Source organism: Pyrus communis, chromosome 4, assembly GCF_041283825.1.
Source record: "Pyrus communis isolate YQ-2024b chromosome 4, ASM4128382v1, whole genome shotgun sequence".
NCBI lineage: Eukaryota > Viridiplantae > Streptophyta > Magnoliopsida > Rosales > Rosaceae > Pyrus > Pyrus communis.
Window position 1 is genome coordinate 2,834,035 of NC_142568.1, and position 19,857 is coordinate 2,853,891.

The following is a 19,857-nucleotide window of genomic DNA, read 5'->3' on the forward strand; positions in this document are numbered from 1 at the left end:
ATCCGGTAGGGTGTTGTATAATTTCATAATTTCCTTTAATACGCTAATTCTTATACACGTCACGATAATCTACGCATATTGTAGAAAACTCTTTATGAAATGTGTAAATGGAAACTAACAAATATATGTACACACACACGCTATAGAAAAGAAAAAATCCACTCATAGATACCGGCTAAGACATAGCCGTTCGAACTAGGAAAGTCGAAGTCTCCGATAGTAATTGCACCTAAGTACAACATTGGGACCCGTTAGTAAAACTTGATTTAAATGTTTGAATTTGGAAAACCAGGGTGCGGATTTAAAATCAGAGAGTCGAAATACGCTAAAGAGAGTCCAGGGAAATTTTCGTAAAAAGTCAACGGTCAACCCTAAAAAGTTAATCAAAACGTCCCGGTGATCAACTACGTTAAAACTTTGGAATTTAACTTTGGTATTTTATGAGTGCGTTTGCGATGTGTAACGTTGTGAGTCAAGCCTATGTTGTTCTCCTCACTTTTTTTACTTATTCCTCCCCCACCCCAAAAAAAAAAAAAAAAATTCTCCCTCAGTAATTTGTCCCCAGTTTGGACCCGCCAAATAATTTCTTTCCAGTTTGGACCACAGCCGGCCTCAGACCAACTCCACCGCATTTTCTAGGTCAAAAGTAATCACAAGTTAACTAAAATATAACTCGTGATTACATCAATAAATAGTTGCGTACTATTATTTTTGTCATGAAAGACACAATTAATATTATTATATATTCCTTATTGCTTAGCCCACATCAATTAATTTGTCAAAATGTTCTTCGGCCTTAACAATTATTTTATCTGTAGGTGATTAAGTGCGTAATTTTATGACCGACTATTAGATACTAACTTATTGTAGCCCACTGATTAAGAGATTCGCTCAAACTTTTTAATTCGTGATTACATCAATAAATAGTTGTGTACTATTATTTTTGTCATGAAAGACACAATTAATATTATTATATACTCCTTATTGCTTAGCCCACATCAATTAATTTGTCAAAATGTTCTTCGGCCTTAACAATTATTTTATCTGTAGGTGATTAAATGTGTAATTTTATGACCGACTATTAGATACTAACTTATTGTAACCTACTGATTAAGAGATTCGCTCAAACTTTTTAATTCGTGATTACATCAATAAATAGTTGCGTACTATTATTTTTGTCATGAAAGACACAATTAATATTATTATATACTCCTTATTGCTTAGCCCACATCAATTAATTTGTCAAAATGTTCTTCGGCCTTAACAATTATTTTATTTGTAGGTGATTAAGTGCGTAATTTTATGACCGACTATTAAATACTAACTTATTGTAGCCCACTCATTAAGAGATTCGCTCAAACTTTTGAAGCATGGGTATAGACAAACACCCTTCTTCAAACATTGCATGAATGATACAAATTTCAATGCTTATTATCGGGATCAGTATATTATAAATCACTTCGTAAATATTATCTCTGAAAATAAAAAATAAAAAAATTCAACATGAGCTATGAAATATGTTGCTGGCTACTAGCCCATTTTCGTGATTATTGAATTTGTTGAGATACTAAAGCCGTATGCATCGCTCTAGAGAAAAAACAAGTGTGCGGTGCAATGTGAACATACACGTGAAAGACTAGCCCTGGCTCGAGCGAGTACTAACACCAGTGCAGCATACAATTAGCAGATAATGTAAATATGATTATGCCACAGTAAATTGATAATTTGATAATTCTAATCAATACAATGATATTCATTACCGTAAATTCAATTTAAGGCATAAATGAGACTACGCATACCTGTGCATCCCGTAGGGTGTTGTATAATTTCATAATTTCCGTTAATACGCTAATTCTTATACACGTCACGATAATCTACGCATATTGTAGAAAACTCTTTATGAAATGTGTAAATGGAAACTAACACACACACACACACACACACACACCAATTAATTTGTCAAAATGTTGTTCGGCCTCAACAACTAATTTATCTGTAGGTGATTAAGTGCGTAATTTTATGACCGACTTTTAGATACTAACTTATTGTAGCCCACTGATTAAGAGATTCGCTCAAACTTTTGAAGCATGGGTATAGACGAACACCCGTCTTCAAACACTGCATGAATGATATAAATTTCAATGCTTATTATCGGGATCAATATATTATAAATCACTTCGTAAATACTATCTCTAGAAGAAAAAAAATTTCAACATGAGCTATGAAATCTGTTGCCGGCTACTGGCCCATTTTCGTGATTATTGAATTTGTTGAGATACTAAAGCCGTATGCATCGCTCCAGAGAAAAAAACAAAAGCCATGTGTTGCGTCCTGGCATCTCGTCACTGATGTTGGTGATTGTTTATTGCAAGTTTAAGCATGAAGCTACAACATAATTTCTCGATAAATTGAATAATATTATGTCCATCAATGTTTCATCAACCCTAGCGGGCAGCCCTTGGCCTTACCTGTTGTCTTGGCTTTGAACGCGTTGAATTTTTGTACGCGGAAGATAAAGGTGCTTGAGTTGGGGTTTTTTCATTTCTTCTCTTTAACGATTTTCTAAGAAAGCCTGAGCGTCATAAAATTTTCAATAACCTAAATATCCCTTTTTCTTTCTTTCATATATTATCAATCGCTTGCTTCTTTCTCTTCTTTTTTACTCACAATTTACAAGTCTATTGTTAGTACCTTGAGAGAAACACAAAAACAGATGGAGTGTATCATGACGATCTTGCAGATTTGCTGCAGATGGTTAACATTTTCTTCTCCGTCATCTGCTACTGCTGGAGATGATGATGATGATGGTATTGTAGCTAATATCCCCCCTCGTCGGGAAAAGTATGATGTGTTTATCAGTTTCAGAGGTGAGGACACCCGCCGTGGTGTTACCAGCCATCTTCATGCTGCCTTACTTCAGAAGAAAATTGAAACCTACATAGATTACAGACTTCAGAAAGGAGAAGAAATCGGACCTGCCCTTCTAGAGGCAATCGAGAAATCCACGCATTCGGTGATCATTTTCTCACAAAACTATGCTTCTTCCACATGGTGTTTGGATGAACTCGTGCATATACTCGAATGCGAGGAAAGATATGGCCAGAAGGTTATACCCGTATTCTACGACATCAATCCATCTGATGTACGAAAACAACATGGGAGTTATGCGGGTGCCTTTGCTAAACTTGAAAAACGTTTCAAGGACAGTATTGATAAGGTGCACAAGTGGAGGGATGCTTTGAAGGCTGTAGCCGATCGGTCTGGGTTTGATTATTCAAACAATCACTGGTAAGTAACTCATTATTTAACTTGTATAAAATTATAAATTTTCTTTAAACTTGTGACAATTTGATTAGATTTGGTAAAGCATTACTCTATTTTAAACTTGGGGAGGGGTGAGGCACTGTAGCTTTGCTACAATGCAATTGAGGGGAGATTTTGGTTTTAACAAGACTTCATGCCCAAGCGGTTCGGATCGAAAAATTAGTCATGTAATTAAAATCAAATCCTTAAAAAGAGTGGTTTTTTTTTTTTTTTTTTTTTTTTGTAATTTAGAGGACAACATCACTAGTGGCGAAGTTAGAAATTATCGAGAGAAGGGACGAAATATAAAAGGATAAAAATTTTAAAATAATGTAGACAACCAAATTCTTTTTATAGTAGATAATATTAACCTCATTCATAATGGGTCATGAAAACGTAGCATAATGGGTCATTATCAATAAAACGTAGCATAATGGGTCATTATCAATAAAAGTAAACCTTTTTCTCAGTATAATCAGCCAAACTAACACTCAACTATTATTCTCTCACTTCCCAGCGCAATGATGCTGACAATTCTTTACTGAAAATACAAAAAGATAGCTTAGTCAAACGTCACTATTTGTGATACAAATCCAAAGAAAAAAATATATATAAGTTGTGATAGGTGTGATTGCTAGATGAAAGACACCTAGTGGCTAATTTGTTTGATGTTATGGTAATCAAGTGTCAAACATGCAATCTCTCCTTACTTGTTTTATAATGAGTTAATGCAAAACGCTCCCTGTATTAATTGGTACATACACTCCCTCAAGTTTCATGCATCTTCATAATCTGTCCATCTTCTCTAATGGATAACGACTTCCATCACCTTTGAATTCACCTTTTAAAACCAACCTTTCCTCAGAACCTATGATGATGGCATAATTAAACGGCGACCCATGGAATTAGATTCATACGTGCCCCCATCTCCTGATCAAGATCCGTAAACTGGTGTTTCCTCTAAAGACATCACCATCTCAGACAACCCCAACATGTCGGCTCGCATTTACCTCCCAAACATCCATCAAAACAAAACCTAAAAGCTCCCCATCTTGGTTTACTTTCACGGTGGTGCGTTCTGCGTGTTGTCCGCCTTTGGACTCCACCCACTGCTGTCTCAATCCTTTGTTTGCCTTTGATACGAAACGCACCGTTTCGTTTAATTCTTTTATTCCCAAAGCCCAAACGATGTTGTTTAAAAATAAAAAATAAAACCCTGGGGAGCTGCGCAGCAGCATGGAGAGTGAGAAGGGCCATCGTATTTTCCAGTTTCTGGCGGAAGCAAAGGCGCTTAAGACTCACTCCTTGGCTTATTTTCCAGCAAGCGGAGGGGCGGCCGCCCCCTCGTCCCTATGTAGCTTCGCCATTTACATCACATAAAAAATAAAAATAAAAAGAATATGTAATGTAAATAATGAAACAAAATAGAACATTTTAATAGAAGGTGTAATCACAAAATATAATGTCTTTGCATAAGAGATAGATGTAGCATGCAGTTCAATCGGCTTTTCGAACTTGTTTACAATAACCCTATTTACATATATTTACAACAACTCAACTCAATTTGTACATATATGCAGTGGCAAAGCCAGAAATTGACGGGGCGAAGGACGAAAATTTTCAAAAAATTTTTGATCCTTTCCTCCAATGCCTAAACCCTTTCTCAGTGTAGGTATCACTTCCATCATTCCCCGCTTTATCAAAATCAAAGTTGAAAAGATAACAATAATGGCAAAATGCGGCATCTTTTTCTATACTATACTTGAAGAAGGACCACCTAGAATAATAGGAAGACTACTCGGAATATTAGAAGAAGGACCACCCCGAATATTTGAAGGATGATTTATGCACTGTTTCTTATAGTACCGTTCCATTGCCACTGGGTCTGCCAAAAATGCTTCAAGTTTTAACACAACCTACGAACCCAGAGACTAAATCATAAGGTGCTATAGCATATGCTACATTTACATTGTTCTCCAACATTTTAATGGTGCTCCCAGTTACCTTCAACTGACTCAAATGGTATCCAAGAAAATAGAACTTCGAAAATCGCAACAGCTTAATAAAAGGACCAAACTTTCTAAATTCCAAGGATCAAATGGAGAATGCAGATGGATTCATTGCAAATACTAGAACACATTTAAATCTACAGATCCACATAAATAATCACAGAAATCACACCAAAATCACCACCAAATCATCAAAACCATTGAACAATCCCAGAAATTACTCAATGGCCATTAGCACAAATCGAATTTAAATAATAGCAATTAAATCCCAACGAAAAATTAAACAAAAAGCCAACATACCAGTAAGAAGGGGCCAAACGGAACGGCGCGGGTTTGATGCTGGAAAATCTTATTTGTCAAGTTGGAAATTAGGGACGGGGACAAGTGGTCCTCCCATAGTATTTTTTATATATTTTTTTTCAAATTAAGCCCAATTGTCCAAACACACCGTTTCACTTACTTTTCCAGAACCAAAACGACATCGTTTCGGCTTGGAATTTAAACAAAAAAAAAAAAAAATGTTTTCCCTTCTCTGCGCAGCCATGGAGAACTGCAGCAATTGTGAGCTGCAATCCGGTGAGACCAGAGGGGCGATGGGGCAGCAAACCATGATTTCTGGGCACGTTTTCCGGTGAGAGGAGGGGCTCCCTGCACCTTAACAGCTTCGCCACTGCATATATGTACAATCATATTTACAATTCTATTTACGGATACACTGTCCTTATCATATTTGAAGCAAGCAACCAAACGGCATATGATAATTCCAATTTCGATCCACCCGTATAATCCCGGAGCTAAAATTAAATCTCACGCCTACCAAAACACACAACGCAAGAATCTTTACTCAGTTAGCCTCCAATCTATTTACAACTCTAGAGTAAGTACTTCCAAAAGAATATGAACTTACACACACACGCGCGATCCCAACATACGTCCAGGGTTGAGCTCTGGGATTTGACGGCGGACTTAAAAACCACCTACAGACACTTTATGTCCAATCATTCTAGATAACACTTGCATCCTCTGTATTACCGAGGTTGCTGACACAGAGTTAGCAGATGCTTATTCCCCATATACCGTCATTGCTTCTTCTCCAGGAAAAGAAGTTCACGACCTGTAGGCCTTCTACCTCCACGTGGCAATGTCCGTCAAGCTTTCATCCATTGTAGGAAATTCCCCATTGCTGCCTCCCGTAGGAGTCTGGGCCGTGTGTGTGTGTGTATATAAATATATACCCGATCTCAACGTACGTCTAGAATCGACACATGACACAAGGACGTAGAGGACATCGTAACATACGTACAAGATATGAATGAAATATTAGAACTAATACCTCATAATAAACATGATAGTGGACTCTACCCCACATACAAATCTGTACTGTCAAAATACACAACCCTCACTAGGGACAAGACATACCTATAGGCTCAAAATACAAGTCCCAAAAGAGATAATACAATGAAAGGTAAAGCGGTAAACTAGTCGCTCCAAGTCTCTGATATAATGCACCCTGGCACGAATATCAAGACATCACGTATTATCGTTGCCTGAACTGAGGTTTAATTCGGCCAGGAAGTGGCCTGAAATCACCCTAGACCGTCGAAACCTTAAATGGGTGTTATTCGAATCGTTATCAAATTGAACCTCAACGCACCAACCAGTGTTTGGGCTTGTTCCTGGGTTCAAGGAGAGTCTATTGGTGGCATTGGTCGAAGGAACAAGCTTCAGAAACGGCCGATCGCCATCGAATACTCATGGACCCGTCGGTGGAGTTCTTCGCGAAACTGAGGCCAAATCTCGTCGAGTTTTTGTGGAGATTGAAAGGAAACCGAAGGGAAACTGACGTCGTGATGGAAGGTCAAGAAAAGCTAGAAAAATCGACATAAATCATGTCAGAAATTGTAGAGGGTTTGGGTCAGGAGTAGGGTCGCGAGGGGGGAGTAGGTCGCACTGGGTTGTCTTCTCTCTTCTCTGATTGGTTTCCTCATTATCACTCTCTCTCTAATTGGACCTGCCCCAAATTCATGGGAGCTTCTAATTATATATTAAACATATTTTTTTAATCGAACTTCCAACGTCTGTAACTTCTTCGTTATCACTCCGATTCGCGAATAACTTTCGCCTACACACTCATGGAATTTAGTTCTATTTGAAAACACTTGACCTCGAAAGGTCTACGAATTTTAAAAGATTAATTACGAAAATTTATACCTTGTAACTATTCTAAAATTAACATAATTAGAATAAATTAAAAATAACGTAAATAAATACGTAATTAATAATGAAAATCCAGGGACTAGATTTCACATCCTTCCCTCTTAAAAAGAGTTTAGTCCCCTAAACTCAACGCACCAGAGTCAAACAGATGTGGATAGTGTTGGCGCATCTTGTCCTCCGTCTCCTAAGTCAATTCCTCCACGCCATGATTGTTCCATAACACGCGCACTAAAGAAATAATCTTGGTGATGAGAGCTTTCTTTCTTCGATCGAGGATTTCAATGGGGTACCCATCATAAGTAAGGTTCTCTATAACCTGAATAGGCCCATATGAAATGACATGAGATGGATCAGTTCGATACTTCCAAAACGAAGATACGTGAAACATCAGATGAATGTGTGATAGCTCTGGCGGTAATGCAATACGATAGGCAACCTTGTCAACTCTCTTTAAGATCTTAAAACGGTCCAATATACCTTGGACTAAGCTTCTTTTACGCCCGAACCTGAGGACGCCTTTCATAGGAAAAACCCGTAAGAAAGCATATTCTCCAACCTCGAATGTCACCTCATGTCTGTAAGGGTTAACATAACTTTGTTATCGACTCTGAGTTGCTAATAAGCCTGCACAGATCATAGCAACCTTTTCTGCAGCAATTTGCATTAACTCTGGCCCCAACAGTCGATGCTCACCTACCTCATCCCAATACAAATAAGATATGCATCTCCTTCCGTAAAGTGCTTCGTAAGGTGCCATCTGAATACTCGTCTGGTAACTATTATTATACGCAAATTCAACCAACGACAAATGTTTATCCCAGCTACCTTTCAAATCAAGTACACAAGCTCGAAGCATATCCTTCAAGGTCTGAATAGTGCGCTCTGACTGATCGTCGGTCTGAGGATGAAAAGTTGTGCTGAAACTTAACTTAGTCCCCATAACATTATGAAGACTACTTAAAAAATAAGAAATGAAACAAGGATCAAGATCATAAATGATAGACACTGGAAATGTATGTAACTTCACAATCACATCTAAGAAGAGTCTCGCAAGTCACTCCAGAGTATAAGTCTTCTTAACGGCAAGAAAGTAACCCAAATGGAATCATGCCTATCTCGAGTCTTCAACAAGCCTGTCATAAAATCCATGGTAATGTGCTCCCACTTCCTCTTGAGAATAAGGAGTGATTGAAGTAAGCCTGTGGGCCACTAATGTTCTGATCAATAGGCTTAATCTTTATCCTCCTCAGATCCTCTTCTAACTAACCAACCTGAAGTGATAAAGCTGCAACACTAGCAAACCACTTCTTACTCAGAGCATCAGCAACTATATTCGCCTTGCTAGAGAAACTAACAATCATAATCTTTCACCAACTCCAACCACTGTCTATGTTGTAAGTTTAGCTTCCGCGGAGTGAAGATGTACTTGAGGCTCTTGTGATCGATGTAAATCTCACAAGAATCTCCATAAAGATAATGTCGCCAAAGCTTTAATGCATAAACCACAACAGCTTGCTCCAAATCATGGTTTGGATAGTTAAGTTCATACGGCTTCAACTGGCGAGAACCATAGGCTACTACCATGTCGTGCTGCCTCAGAACACAACCTAGTCCCTTACGAGACGCATTGGTGTATACCACAAACCCCCAGAACCAGATGGAAGGTAGACTTGTGTTTGAAAGGTATACCACAAACACAAGTCTACCTTTTGAAAGGTATACCACAAACACAAGTCTACCTTTCAGACTCACTAATGGGGATCCGAGATGAGGACATAGCGAAGACAACTTTTCAAACACAAGTCTACCTTTCAACTCCTCAAAGATGGCCTTGCACTTGTCATCCCAAATGAACAAAGTATCCTTCCTCGTCAGTCCCGTCAAAGGAAGTGTCAATGTTGAGAAACCCGCCATGAATCTCTGTTAATATCCAGCTAAGCCAAAAAACTCTGAATCTCAGTCACTGTAGTAGGTCGACTCCAACCAACAACTGCCTCCACCTTCGCAATATCCACCATAATACCATCATGCTAGATCACATGGCCAATGAACTTAACACACTCCAGCCAAAACTCACACTTGCTAAACTTAGCTTACAGTTGACAATCTCTCATAGTCTATAGAACAAGTCGGATGTTTCTTGTCCTCAGTTGCACTCTGTGAATAGATTAGGATATCATCAATGAACACCACCACGAACTGATCAATGAATGGTCGGAATACCCGATTCATCAAATCTATGAATGCAGCTGATGCATTTGTCAGGCCAAACGGCAAGACTAAGAACTCATAGTGACCATAGTGAGTCTGAAAAGTTGTCTTCGCTATGTCCTCATCTCGGATCCTCAATTGATGATAACGAGTCATCAAATCTAGCATACTAAAATACTAAGCACCTTGAAGCTGGTCAAATAAGTCATCAATCCTCGGTAGAGGGTACTTATTTTGCATTGTCACCTTATTAAGCTCACGATAATAGATGCACAAACGTATAAATCTGTCATTTTTCTTCACAAAGAGAACGAGAGCACCCCAAGGTGAAATACTGGGTCGAATTAAACCTTTATCCAATAACTTCTATAATTGTGTTTTTAGCTCTCTAAGTTCCAAATGTGCCATATGATACGGAGCCTTAGAAATAGGTGTTGTCTTTGGCATAAGGTCAATATTGAACTTGATCTCCCTCACTGAAGGCAAGCTATATAACTCTACAGGAAATACATCAGGGAATTCTCTAACAACTGGAATAACGTTAATCTCAATATTTTTTTGCTCAATGGTTATGACATGAGCCAAATAACCCTGACATCCATGGCTCATAAGTCGTCTAGCCTTAGTGACTGATACCATTACTGGTGGTGGAATAGGTTTATGAACTCTAGCAAACTCAAACTGAGGTCTATCAGGTGGTCGAAACGTTACCACTTTCTCAAAACAATCAAAATTTGCACGATAAATGCCAATAATGACATCTAGATCTCGCATTTGTTTATCATCTCACCCTGACCTATGCGAGCCTCACAAGATCGAACTACTTGGTCAACAATATAAGGCCCCAGAAAAAAGAGTAAAATGCACAAAGACTAAACAAAAGTACTTGATATAAAAGAATTCTCGACTCCAAGATCAAACAATGCCCTAGCAGGGAGCAAATCAAGATGAATAATACATATGACTATATTAGGCTCAACCTCGCCTTCATAGTCAAATAGTACACAAACCCTGCCAACTCGCTGAGAACCCATTTGAGACATCCCAATTCTACTGCTATGGGCCCCAACTTGTTAAGAACCTTTTCCAAGTTGTTTGTCGCTATACTGTTCAATCCTTTATTGCCCAATCCTTTACCAGCTCGAGGCCGAAGGTGCTCAAGAAGGCCTACTCTACGCCGAAGATGTTATTGAACCCCCCAACATCAGCAGTGGGTTTGCCAGCTCATCCAGCAGTAGTATGTAGGCAACCTCGTAAAAAGTGACCAGTCTCCCCGCACTGATAATAAGTCTTAGAACCATCTCTACATGCATCATAGTGTCGGCGTCCGCAGTGAGCGCAAATCCATGGAATTGTCTTATGTGGCTGGTCTCTAGATCCTCTAAAATAACTCTGTGAACGCCTTCCAGAAGAAGTATAGGGTTCGCGCATATATACGCTATGAGTACCTCCTAAAAAATGGCTCTGATGATTCGCCCTAATAGAATGTTGAGAGCCTCATGTAGAAGTAGCATGGAACTCTCCAAAAGAATTACCCCAATGTCCTCCATGTGATTATCCCTGAGAACCACTAAACGAGAATCTCTGGCGTTTTTCGAGATTCGCTAAAAAATACATCAAATAAGTGGCACTCTGACCGGGCCCTATTCCTCTGCTCTCCACTCACTCGTGCATCGCACTCCTCATTAAGCTCTGATGGACATGATGATCGTTCGCCTGAGTGAATGAAAGAAATCCCTAGACAGATAACAGATTCCTGATACTAAGCTTAAATCCCCTAATAAGTTTCTTCGTTTTCTTCTCTTTAGAGATGTGCTAAAAGAAACGGTAAAGTCAAGTAAAATGGGCCACATAATCAACAATCATGTCAGTGCCATGCTCAATAATGGCAAACTCAGCCTCCAGCTTATCTTAAAATGACCATGGAAAATACTGCTCAAATAATGCAGTCTGAAACCGCTCCTAAGTAAGAGGTCCTCTAGCTACGAATAAAGAACGATTGATCTGCCACTATTCATAAGCCTTGCCTGTCAACATATACGTTGCATGCTCTACCTGCTCATCAAGTGAGCATTGCAGGACGGTGAAAACTCTAGCAATCTAATTGATCGAGGACTCAACCTTCCATGGATCAATACCAATGTTCTAAAAAACGGCCTAGGCATTGGTGACCCGAGTCGTTTTCTTGCAAATCGGTTGGAAAAATCAGTTGGGCTCTAAGCGGCCGCCTAGGCGGGCTAGGTGGCGCCTAGGCGAGTGAGGCGGCTCTAGGCGATGCTAGGCGGCTAAAAGTTTTTTTTTTTTTTTTTTTTTTTGAATTTAAAAAAAAATCCTATCCACATTACTATATTTCCTTATTTTCCTCCTATTTTGCATTTTATGTGGTTTTAAATTGTGAACTTATTACACATGTGTCATCCTATAATACTCCTCACTATGGTTCTATGGCATAAATGCTTGATGTGTTTTTAAATTTTGGACTTATTGGATACTTTTTTTGCATTTTATTATTCTTTTATTATCTTATCCATGAATTTCATACAAGTTTAATTTTTTGTAAGTGTCAATATGCACCTATTTACAAAATATACAATAAATTTACCTAAATCCACCTAGGCACCCGCCTAGCCACCTAGGCGCTAGGTGCTAGCCTGCCGCCCGACTAGCGCCTAGCATTTTTTAGAACCTTGATCAATACTACCATTGAATGATAGCGACTTATGAGTACGAAACTCTCCATACAAAGACTTCTTCCTAATAGAAGTCACACATACGTGAGCCTGCATTAGTTATGTCAAATCCTCAATGGCTCGAAAAGCACCTGATCAAATGCAGAGTGCCCTCGTTGGAGACGTCCTCCCTAAGAAGTTGAACAACACCATGTGGGGTCATCATAGTATGTCTGGTGCATAGAAGAATTCAACTTAAGCATGTACACAAAATTCGAGAAACGAATCCACACGACCTAATTAAGGTCCATTACCCATCCCACCCAAGGCTTCCTCACTCTAAAGTGAAGGTATGAAAACCTAAACCTAAGCTCTTATACCACCAAAAGTTTTCACGCCCAGATCCCGACATACGTCCAGGATCAACACTTGATCCAGGGACGTAAGGGACATCTTAACATACGTACAAGATACGAAATGAAATACTAGAACTAATACCTTAAAATATACATAATAGTGGGCTCTACCCCACAAAATATATACAAATTTGTACTCTCAAAATACACAACCTTCACTAAGGCCAAGACAATGCCCATAGGCGCTCAAAATATAAGTCCTAAAAGAAATAATACAAGGAAGGATAAAGGGGTAACCTAATCTCTCCAAGTCTCTAATCTCTGCACTTCTACCCTTACCCGCTCCTATTAATCTACTCAGGCCTGTCACATGTACAATCAGTGCCTGGAGTCCACTCTAACGAACCCTGGCACAAATATCAAGACGGCAAGTACTATTGTGGCCTGGGGCATGGTCTAATTCAACTGGGAAATGGCCTAAAATCACCCTAGACTGTCGGAACCCTAAAATGAGTGTTCTTCGAATCGCTGTCAAATCGAACCTTGACGCCCCAACCAGTGTTTGGGCCTTGTTCTTGGGTTCAAGGAAAGTCTATTGGTGGCGGTGGTCGAAATAACAAGCTTCAGAAATAGCCAATCATTGTCGAATACTCTTGAACCTATCGGTAGAGTTCTTCACGAAACCGAAGCCAAATCTCATCGAGTTTGTGTGGAGATTGAAGGGAAAGTGATGTGGCGATGTTTGGTGGTGGTGGAAGGTCAAGAAAAGTAAAAAAAAATCGACAAAAATCACGTCAGAAATTGCAGTGGGTTCAAGTCAGGAGCCAAGTTGTGAAAGGGCAAATAGGTCGTGATGGGTTCGCTCATCTCTTCTCTGATTGGTCACTTCACTATCACTCTCTCTCTAATTGGTCCCTCCCCCAAATTAATGGGAGCTTCTACTTATATATTAAACATATTATTTTTTAATTGAACTTCTAATGTCTGTAACTTCTTCGTTATCACTCTGATTCGTGAACGACTTTCGCCTACGTTCTCATGGAATTGAGTTCTATTCGAAAACACTAATTGTGATCTTGAAAGGTCTACAAATTTTAAAAGATTAATTATGAAAATTCATACCTTATAACTATACAATTCAAATTCTAAAATTAACGGAATTATAATAAAACAATTGTAACATACATACGAAATGCACAATTAAATAATGAAATACGTAATTAATAATGAAATTCCGGGGGCGAGATTTCTCTTATACAATAAAGCAGCATATTTGGTGAATTTAGGGTCGTTTGATCAGTGTTTTAAAAAACTCGCCTCGGGGCGCGCCTAGACGGCTGGATTTTCACCTCTGTTTTGTGGGGGTGGGCGTAGGGCGGCGTTAGGGCGCGCCTAGGCAGCTAAGGTGCGCCCAAGCATTCAACTTGGGCATTTTTTTCCCTTCAAAATTCATGTCTTTCTAAAATGCAAGAGTCTTTAATTTAAACGAAGAAGAGAGAGAGTTTCTCTCTCCAAATCCTACGTGACAAAGTCTAACTCTAACTCTTCCTTTATTTTCCTTTAAATTCCCTTTAATAATTGCTCCATTAAGCCTGCATTTCCTTTTAAATTCCCTATAATTTCATCAGCAGCCTTTATTTCATTTAAATTCCCCATAATTTCTCCACTCAACCTTTATTTTCTTTTGAATTTCCCTATAATTGTGACAGTCAGCCATTATTTTCCTTTAAGTTCCCTATAATTGTGGTCACTCATCCTTATTTCTCTTAAAGTTCTCTATAATTGCTTACAATAAAATAAATAGGCTTAAATGCCAAAATGGTCATTGTGCTATAGCCAAATGGCCAATTTAGTTCCCATGTTTTTTATTTGGCTAATTTAGTCCTTGTGTTTGTCTCTATTAGCTAATTAAGGACATTTCATTCAATCTCTTTTAAAAAATTCATTAGAAAAATTATGAGATATAATTACCCTTTCTCTTTACAGAAAAATTCAAATCAATAAGAAAAACACATATAATAGATGAAAAATGATTAAGGTAGTGACATAGAAAAGATGAGGTAATGTTAAGGAAGAGGTCGGGGAGTTGAGAGGAGAATAAATTTTCTTTTAACTTTTAGTTTTATTTCATTTTATAATATTTTAAATCAAATAAATAATTTTGTAAATAAGTTTATAAGAATTTATATATTTTTTTTACAAAACTTAGATGGAAGTGTCCCTAATTGGCTAACAAAGATAAATACAATGACTAAATTGGCCAAATTGAAAACACATAGACTAAATTGACCCAATGACTAAAACACAGGGACCATTTTAACATTTAAGCCAAATAAGTAATTACAACATTTTAAGATTTTTTGACATAGTAATGAAGAAGATGATATTATCTTTGATTTAGTTATAATTATAGTTTTTTTACAAAGTATTATATCTATAAAATATAATTATATATATAATATATATTAAAATTTTAGATACTGTGAGGCTTCATTTCACGTCTAAATGGGACTATCCATGTGACACCTCGCCTATGCCATAGCCTTTTAATACATTGCATTTGATTGAACACCCAAAACATGTGATCTTATACGAGAAATTTTTAGTTGTGACAGCTACACAAGTGGTACATCACTTGTTTTAATATGAGTGGTGAGAAATTTTATTTTTTAAGTTATTAACATTTTAGCACGTATATCCCACCATTTGTATAATGACACATGATGTACCACTGAAAAATCTCTTATCTTATACCAATGAATACTGTTGCAACCTATAAGCCATTCAAAAATTAATATTGGGAAAGCAGCCTAACTAATGAAAATGAGAAGACAACCCACTCATCCCTCTCGATTTCTCTACCTGCAATCCCTACAGCTCCATCTCCATCTCTCTAACCCTTCCACTTACTGAATAGCAAATCTCGTACGAACATGTCATACTTGCCTCTGTTCACGCCCCCCTTTCTCCTTCTCTCTCTGTAACACTTTCCTCACCAAACCTAAACACCTGTCCCTCCATCTCACCGACTGCAACCCGCACCTCTCCCTAGTCTAAAATGATAATTGCCTACCTACCTTTTACCTCAGGCCGTTGGATCTAAAATCTGGATGGGCATTACGGTCATGTGTACCATTGAATCAGGCCTTCCTCGTTAACCACCCAGAACAAAGCCCACATTAGGCCCAAACTCACCAATCTTGCCCCCACGAATAGGAATTTTTTTAACAAGGATAGAAATTCTGTAAATAAATCAAAATCCCAGCTTAGCTACAATCCACACCCCCCCCCCCCCCCAAAAAAAACTCTCTCTCTCTCTCTCTCTCTCTCTCTCCAAACTTAGACTACGGTAATTACAAAATTGCTCGTTTAAACGTATCTAATTTCTCTTTAGGGTTAACGATTTCATTAGTGGGACAAGTTCATTTTCTTCAAAAAGATAGTGGGTTGAATGCTCTAATATGCAAGCTTACTTAGTTGTATTGTTGTTTACCTGAAAACAAGTGTATTTCTATTTTAATATTGCTTTAATTTTATTTTGAGGAGAGAATAAACAAGATTTCTTTTCTTGCACAAATATACGGTGTTAAAACTTTTAGTATATTTCTTTATTTACGTGACAACTTTTGCGACCAGCCTTTAAGACTAACTATTGTTTTTTTCTACATAATCATTCATATTTATACGCCAGGACGGAAGCAAATCTAATTAAGAATGTTGTCGATCATATTTGGACAAACTTGAATTGTGAATCATCATGTGATTTAGAGGGCCTGGTTGGAATTGAAAGCCGCATTCAGCAAATTGAATCACGACTGGGCATTGACTCAAATGACGCTTGCATCACTATAGTAGGTATTTGGGGCATGGGTGGTATTGGCAAGACCACCCTTGCTGAAACTGTATTTCAGATACTCTCTTCTAAATTCGAAGCTTCTTGTTTTCTTAAAAATGTCAGGGAGAAATCAGAACAACCAAATGGACTAGATTGCCTGCAAAGGAAACTTCTAAGCGACATTTTCAAGGAAGAAGGTCTATCCATAGGATCAACTGGTGTTCGAAATAGGCTCAGCCGCACAAAGGTCCTTATTGTTCTTGATGATGTGAGTGGTCCAATGCAAGTGCAACGTTTAGCTGGAGATCTTCAGTGGTATGGCATTGGAAGTAGAATCATTATCACAAGTAGAGATAAGGACACACTTAGACAAACTGTTGAAGAGGAGAATATCTACGAGGTTGAGGTATTGAAATCGGATGACGCACTTCAGCTCTTTTGTTTGCATGCTTTCAAGAATAACACTACTCGTAGAACAGATTATGAGGAGTTGGCAAAAAAGACCGTGGATTATGCTAGAGGTGTTCCTTTAGCTCTTACAGTTCTGGGGTCCTTGTTCTTCAATTGCAGGAGCAAAGAAGACTGGGAAGATGAATTCAACAAATTGAAACAATCTCCCAGTGAAGATATCCATAAAGTGTTGAGAATAAGTTATGCTAGATTGGGAAAATATGAGAAGGAGATATTTCTGGATATAGCATGTTTTCATAAAGGGAAGAAAGTGAATGAGGTAAAACGAATGTTAGACATTCGTGGATTCTTTGCAACATCCGGAATTAGAATTCTCATCGATAGGTCTCTCATATCAGTTGATTCAAACAAATGGGGAGGGGACGTCATAGAGATGCACGATTTGCTACAAGAAATGGGAAGGACAATTGTTCAGGAACAATGTATTGAAGATCCTGGTAAACAGAGTAGGTTGTTCACAAATGAGGATATCTATCGTGTACTGAAGAGTAACACGGTAAGAGCCAAATGCATTCAATCTTTTCTTTTCTTTTCTTTTTTTAAGAAAAAATAAATAGCAAACTTTAGATGATAACACAACAAAGTAAAACTCATTTATAATAAAGAAGTCAGATTCTTAAAAAAATAATTTGATTGAATTTTTATTGCAAAAATGTTATTCTTATTATTTATTTATACTATCATTTGTACCATCTCTCTAATAGAGATGGAACCCACATGCGTTAATGGGCCTTATGCTCTATTAGAAAGATGGTACAAGTGATAGTACAACTCGGTGGTAAGAGCCACTTTGTACTACTATTTAGTGGTATTCTTCTTCACTTGTAAGTGAGAGATCTTAGATTCAATTCTCACCAAAGGCGAATTTAAACCACATTATTGCTAGCCTATTGTAAGGTTAAGCTCATCCTCTCCCCTTAATGTAGATAATATCGTTTGTTAAAAAAAAAAAAAAAAAAAAAAAAAAAAAAAAACTAGGTGTTAAGAATAACACTACTCTTTTTATTGTGCTAGGAAGTCTATGTAATTTTTATTATTTTATTACAATTACCTTGGATATTTTACTAGAAACTTGTGCGTCATTACCATCTCAAATGCTCTAGATTATTCTAGAACTTTGTTGAATACTTTTTCCAAATAAGCATTACATCTTACCATGTTGAAGATATATACATTTAAACTTTGTTCTTATTGTCAGGAAACTCCAATTGTTGAAGCCATTGAACTTGGTACGTCCTATGAGAGTGAAAAGCAACCATTGAACTTCAAACTGATGTCAAACCTAATAATGCTTATTGGGCCTCCTTTTCGATGCATATCCGCCGCTTCTCTAGACCTTCCCGATTCTCTTCGTTATCTTTATTTGTTTAAATATCAACTGGAATCTTTGCCGTCAAAATTTTCGCCGGAAAATCTGGTTGAGCTTCATATGCCAGGGAGCCGAGTTAAGAAGCCCTGGAAAGAAAACCAGGTATATTATATGCCTATTCTAATTCTTGTATAAAATTAAGTGTAGAAATTATATTAATTCTTGATATTTCTCTCTACTCTTGTTACAGAGACTTGTCAACTTACAAGTGCTCGATCTCTCTGAATCTTCAAATCTAACTGAAGTTCCAAATCTCTCTGGGAGTGTAAAAATTGTGAACATAGATCTCTCTCGCTGTTCACGTTTGGTTGAAATTCCTTGGTATTTTCAAGATCTTGACAGGCTTACTCATCTTCGTCTTCAACACTGCCGAAGTCTCAAGTATCTTCCAGAGATGCCAAGAAATATTAAAGACTTAGATTTATTGGGCAGTGGTATAAAGGAGTTGCCCCAATCAATTTGGTCTCACGAAAAAATTTCTCACTTGGATATAAGGTATTGCGAAGACCTTGAGAAACTTCCAAGCAACATGTGTAAGCTGAAAGTCTCTGGTTCTTTTAATCTAGATGGTTGCAAATCTCTTGCCGAGTTTTCGGAGCTTCCCAGGGATATAACTAAATTATCATTGGTTCACAGGTATAGACTTGTGAGTCTACCAACCAACATTTGTAAGTTGAAATATCTCAAGGAACTCGATCTCTCCAGCTGCTTTAGACTTGAAAACTTTCCAAAGATCTTGGAGCCAATGGAACATTTGGAGTCTTTAAATTTAAGTGGAACAGCGGTTCAAGAGCTACACTCATCAATCGAGTTTCTCCCTGCTCTCAAAATACTTAAAACTACAATTTTGCAAAAACCTTTCAAGTATCCCAAAGAGCATTTGTAAGTTGAAATATCTCGAAGAACTCGATCTCTCTTGGTGCTCCAACCTTGAAAGCTTCCCAGAAATTTTGGAGCCAATGAAACATTTGAAGTTTTTAAATTTAAGTAGAACAGCAGTTCAAGAGCTACACTCATCAATCGAGTTTCTCCCTGCTCTCAAAATACTTGGACTATTATGTTGCAGAAGGCTTTCAAGTATCCCAAAGAGCATTTGCAAGTTGAAATATCTCATGGAACTCAATCTCTATGGATGCTCCAAACTTGAAAACTTCCCAGAGATCTTGGAGTCAACAGAAGATTTGCAGTACTCAAAATTACGTGAAACAGTGGCACAAGAGCTACACTCATCAATCGAGTCTCCCCTTGAGCTCCAATATGGATTTTGGGACTCCAAGCCACCGGTTGATTTTTTGGATAGTGGATCATCGATTCTACGGTCAGGCATGCTGGATGGAAGGATGGGTAGTCGTTCTATCAATCAAGGTTGGACATTCAGACATGACACAATTTAATTGTATTTATGGATGTTTCTATG

At 37.9% G+C, this 19,857-nt stretch overlaps 3 pseudogenes across 1 annotated transcript; all 3 read left to right on the forward strand.

Moving 5' to 3' along the window:
• Positions 1-2,647: 2,647 nt before the first annotated feature.
• Positions 2,648-5,663, forward strand: LOC137723229 (toll/interleukin-1 receptor-like protein pseudogene; annotated as a pseudogene). The gene has a single exon (XR_015961421.1). The product of XR_015961421.1 is annotated as a toll/interleukin-1 receptor-like protein pseudogene (transcript).
• A 10,798-nt stretch (positions 5,664-16,461) lies between these two features.
• LOC137721689 (disease resistance protein RUN1-like) lies at positions 16,462-17,556 on the forward strand (annotated as a pseudogene).
• A 265-nt stretch (positions 17,557-17,821) lies between these two features.
• On the forward strand, positions 17,822-19,834 carry LOC148697302 (putative disease resistance protein At4g19520; annotated as a pseudogene).
• Positions 19,835-19,857: the final 23 nt, after the last annotated feature.